This window comes from Poecilia formosa, unplaced genomic scaffold (assembly GCF_000485575.1).
Source record: "Poecilia formosa unplaced genomic scaffold, Poecilia_formosa-5.1.2 Scaffold210, whole genome shotgun sequence".
Lineage (NCBI taxonomy): Eukaryota > Metazoa > Chordata > Actinopteri > Cyprinodontiformes > Poeciliidae > Poecilia > Poecilia formosa.
In genome coordinates, this window is record NW_006800149.1 from 1,118,910 (window position 1) to 1,124,018 (window position 5,109).

Below are 5,109 nucleotides of genomic sequence, written 5' to 3' on the forward strand. Positions count from 1 at the left end.
TTATTTATGCCAAATCCTAGAAACAGGTGGGGAAAAAAATCCTTAACAGAATTAAAAAATGACCACAACTAAACAGAAATCACACTGCATAATTTCTAAAATAAAATTTTCCACATGAATGAAATATTTTATAGTTTTTAGTAAATAACGATGTAAGTAGCTGTCATGAGTTATAGTTTGTTATGATTCCTATCTGAAAAATAACACTGGACATACCAACTCTGTTGTCTACCAGAAAACTTCATTCCGCCTCCAGTGACCTCAACTCTGACCTCCACTCTCACTGCTACTGATAATTTCAGGACACAGAAGCTGGCATGTCCAGCCCTGTTAAGCGTTCAGCTCCCCACTGCTGCGCTGGAAGGGCAGTGTCCGCACCCAATCCTCCAGCTAAAACATTCTGACTAATGGGAGTTGTGACATCAGCTGGGATGGTCCTTATTCAGGAAGACCAACAAAATAAATTAAAATGCTTGTGGTTTCAGTGCATTGCCCTGAAATCTTTAGTAAAATATTTTCACAGAGACCACTCTGGATTAGCCAGATAACCTCTGAGTTTGAACTTGATCTGCCTGCACAGCAAAAACCCACCTCTCTCACCTCGGTCTTTTTTTACCCAAAGGGAGAAAAAGAGCAAGAGCATTGAAGAAGAGAAAAAAACGGCAGGATAAACAGGCGTTAAGTGGGAAGTTGAGGAGTTAGGTGTCACCAGAGGAGTGGATAGAGGGATTAGGTGGAGTGAGGCGACTCTTGGCAGAGCTCACTGATAATCCTGTGCCTGTGTGAATGATTAGCATATATACTAAACACTTCAATTCTATCAGCTAACACTGAGAGACTGAGATAACTAACACAGGACATGCACCAGATCTGCCTTCTGTTTCCTGCTGATGACCTTCATCATTTTCCTCCCAAAGCTTTCAAACTTTCCAGGTTCACCCATTTACCCTGCGCTTATTTCTGATTTTCTCCTTGGTGTTTTCATGTTTTATCTGCACTTATTTAAAGAAATTATAATAAACATCAGACCCAAGCAGGTGGGATCTACTGTGCCTCCAGACCCACCCTAAAAGTGGACATTTTTAATGTTCCCGGACATCATAAAATACATGCAAATAGATGGACAGATATTATAAAACAATTTGATTGGTTTAATGTAAATAAAGATTTTTTTTCATATATGATTGAGAAGGGTATAAATAAGTTTAAACACTAATTAAATTAAATATTGAAGGTTCTTTTACATTATTTTACTCTCTTTTAAGAGGGAAACAAACTTTTGGTTGAATAAAACAAATTCTTGAAGGCAATCTGCAAGGGTATGTATAATTTTAGACCTAACCATCTGCTTCTCTCCTCGTTCTAACATTTAGTTATACGAGCTTTCAATCTGCTGTAAATATTACAATATAAACTCAAACCTCACATCAAACCAAACAAAACTGCTTGATATAAAATAGGAGAAATATGATTTATTTTCTTAACTTTCATTCCATTCAGTTTGGATCAGCTGCATCTTGTAAACTTCTTAAAGATAATAATGAACTATTATAGTATGCATTATTATGAATAAATGCATGTGCTAGTTGACGTGAGATCTCAGGATCTATATCAAATTAAAATGTTGATTAATGAATGACAACTGAAAACTTCTTTAAAGACATGTAGCTGCTCAGTGGTGGATCCACTTCCACTAATCTGCTAATGTGCTAACAGCAGAGCAAATATTTTTGATTAGTACATTAGCGTCTTTGCAAACTTTGAAAACATGTAGATTTATTAGCTTAATATGAAACATTTCCCCCAGATAAATAATGAAGTACTGATTTACTTTGTTTTGTAAACATTCAGTTGAATAAAGTTCGACATCAGCGTTGAAGTTTTGCTTATTGACTGTTAAAAATTCATCATGTAGTTAGTTATAAGATCATATTCATGATCTTATATTCTGATTCATCCCTCCATTTTCAATTCCCTCATCCCTTCATCTCTTCATCCCACCATCAAAAATTCTTTAGACCTATATCTTTGTGGCATGGTCCTTGTGAGTGAACTACTGTTTGTCATTATTCTGAGCTGTTAGACAGCAGATAAGGGCTGCGAATCTTCAGATTGTCCAGTTTTCACTTCTTTCGCTGAGCGTTTTATATCTCAGCTGTAGCTCCCATGAAACAACACATTTAGACTTGGTTCTAGTTGAAAGTCACCAGAACTGTTGTCTTTCAGCATTCTGAGCTGTTTTCTAGATAATGTGGTTGAAAATAGAATGCAGAGCGGCAAATCTAAAGATTTTCCATTTTTCACTTCTTTGGTTGAGATAAAGCTTTATTTCACCTATGAGATGCACTACTCTTGGAATACAACAATTACACTTGGTTCTAGTTTCAAACTACTAGAATTGTTGTTTCTCAGCATTTTTAAGCTATTACATCGAAAAAAAGAAGTTTAAAATTGAATGCTGAGCTGCAAATTTTTCACTTCTTTCACTGAGATGAAGTGATTTTGGCTTCTTGCCTTCTTCATGACACATAAGATTTAGACTTGGTTCCAATTCCAAACAACCAGAACTGTTGCTTCTCAGCATTTTGGAGCTGCCCAACATCTAATAAGACTGAAAATTGAATGTAGAGCTGCAAATTCACAGATTTTCCATTTTTCACATCTTTCCCTGATATAAAGTGTTTAATTCACAGATTGTCCATTTTTTAATTGTATCGCTGAGATAAAGCGTTTTTTGAACTCTGGGATTCAGCTTTCATGAAACATAAGATTTAGAATAGGCTCCAGCCTCAAACAGCCAGATCTACTGATTCAAGCATTTCTGAGATGTCCAACATCTAATCAAGCTCAAAATAAGATGTAGAGCTTGGAATTCACAGATAGTCCATATTTCACTTCTTTCACTGAGATAAAGCTTTTTTTCTTCTTGCATGCTGGTCTCTTCAAAGATAAGATTAAGATTTGATTCCAGTTTAAGACAGCCAGATCTACTGATTCTCAGCATTTTTCAGCTATCCAACATCTTAGAAGGCTGAAAATTTAATGTTGAGCTGCGAATTGACAGTACATTTTTCACTTCTTTCGCTGAGATAAAGCTTTTTTACTTCTTGGATGCTGCTCTTTTCAAACATAAGATTTAGCCCTGATCCCAGTTTGAAAGAGTCAGATCTACTGCATCTCAGCATTTCTGAGATGTCCAACAACTAACAAGGCTGAAAATTGAATGTAAAGCTGCAAATTCACAGATAGTCCATTTTTGACTTCTTTCGCTGAGATAAAGCGTTTTTGGCTTCTGGCTTTCTGATCATTTGTAACTTAAGCAGATCAACTAATTTCAGCTTATTACAGCTAGATCTAGTGCTGCTCAGCATTTCGGAGCTGTCCAACAACTAATAAGACTGAAAATTGAATGTAGAGCTGCAAATTCACAGATTGTCCATTTTTCGCATCTTTCCCTAATATAAAGTGTTTAATTCACAGATTGTCGATTTTTTACTTCTATCGCTGAGATAAAGCGTTTTTTGAACTCTGGGATTCAGCTTCCATGAAACATAAAATTTAGAACAGGCTCCAGCCTCAAACAGCCAGAACTACTGATTCTAAGCATTTCTGAGATGTCCAACATCTAATAAAGCTCAAAATAAGATGTAGAGCTTGGAATTCACAGATAGTCCATATTTCACTTCTATCGCTGAGACAAAGCTTTTTCTCTTCTTGCATGCTGGTCCCTTTAAGGGTAAGCTTGAGAATTGATTCCAGTTTAAAACAGCCAGATCTACTGAATCTCAGCATTTTTCAGCTATCCAACATCTAAGAAGACTGAAAATTTAATGTTGAGCTGCGAATTCACAGATAGTCCATTTTTCACTTCTTTCGCTGAGATAAAGCTTTATTACTTCTTGGATGCTGCTCTTTTCAAACATAAGATTTAGCCCTGATACCCCTTTGAAACAGTCAGATCTACTACATCTCAGCATTTCTGAGATGNGACCTTTTCCATGTAGGCTGCAGTAATATTAAATTCATTGCCAAAATGTTCTTTGAGGAGTTGCTTGGCTACAGCATATCCTCTTTCTGCAGTCATGTGAAGGCAGCTGCGTATGAGGTCTCTTGGTTGCCCTCTAGTGTACTGTTCAAGGTAGTACAAACAGTCTCCTTTAGAACTGGTCTTTGCTTCCACACAACGTTCAAAAGCTTTCATAAATGAATTGAACTGCAAAGGATCTCCATCATAGATGGGAATTTCTCGATGTGGCAGCAACTGGCTTGATTGCATTTGAACCAGAAGAGCCGTTATGTCATTCTGTTGTTTCAACACATTGTAGAGATCTCCAGCAGGTTGATTTTGATTTGATGGAAGCAGACTTTTTTGAGTGGCAACATTGGGATCGGATAAAATAGAAGCTTTAGAAGTTTGAACAACAGGGGGAGCTGTTTGTGACACCAAAGTATTGAAAACGGTGTTGTCCACCTCAGGTGGAACATGCTTTTCATAGGCTGTGTTTAGATCTGACCCGACCTCGAGTCCAACATCTTGTTGAAGCTTCTTTGCAGGTTTGGTAACTAACTGTGAAGCTTGAGGAAGGAGTAAAGTCGGTTTGATCTTGGGTCTAGCACCTTTTCTAACATATGAATCCATTCCATCAGAATGCTTGGATGTAATGCTGCCTTTAGTGCTGCCCTCTAACACCATTAGCTTGGCATTAGCAGCAGCTATTTTGGTGTCCATCTCAAGTTGTTCCTTTCTTTTCTTTAGCAGGTATTCCTGTTCCTCCAATGCGTGCTTCTCCTTTAAAGCAGCTGCACATGCCAGGAGTGCAGCTCTTTCTGCTTCTGCTTTTATTTGTTCAGAAAGCATTGACGATCTGCTGGTTGTTACAGAAGAACCCCTTTGACTCCCAGTTTTTCTGGAAGATCTTACAGAAACATTTGAAATGTCATGAGGTTCAATCTGCAGCTCCTCCTCCATCATGCCACCACTGGCAGTATTTGGTTCAGCTTCCTTATTATTTTTACTCTCATTTTCTTTCATATCATCAGGCACACCAGTTGAGCAACCTTGTGCCTCAGTAAACCATTTATGAGTAGCAGCAACAAAATCATGAACAT

General features: G+C 37.5%; 2 long non-coding RNA genes across 2 annotated transcripts in view; one reads left to right on the top strand and one right to left on the bottom strand.

Moving 5' to 3' along the window:
* The window catches only part of LOC107838081 (uncharacterized), a 10,878-nt gene extending 10,184 nt beyond the window's left edge, over positions 1 to 694 (top strand). The window contains exon 3 of the long non-coding RNA XR_001664144.1: positions 684 to 694. This is a non-coding gene — a long non-coding RNA (uncharacterized LOC107838081). The remainder of the gene's footprint in view (positions 1 to 683) is intronic.
* LOC107838082 (uncharacterized) overlaps positions 1 to 4,821 on the bottom strand; it is a 23,506-nt gene extending 18,685 nt beyond the window's left edge. The window contains exon 1 of the long non-coding RNA XR_001664145.1: positions 3,992 to 4,821. This is a non-coding gene — a long non-coding RNA (uncharacterized LOC107838082). The remainder of the gene's footprint in view (positions 1 to 3,991) is intronic.
* Between the last annotated feature and the right edge of the window lie 288 nt (positions 4,822 to 5,109).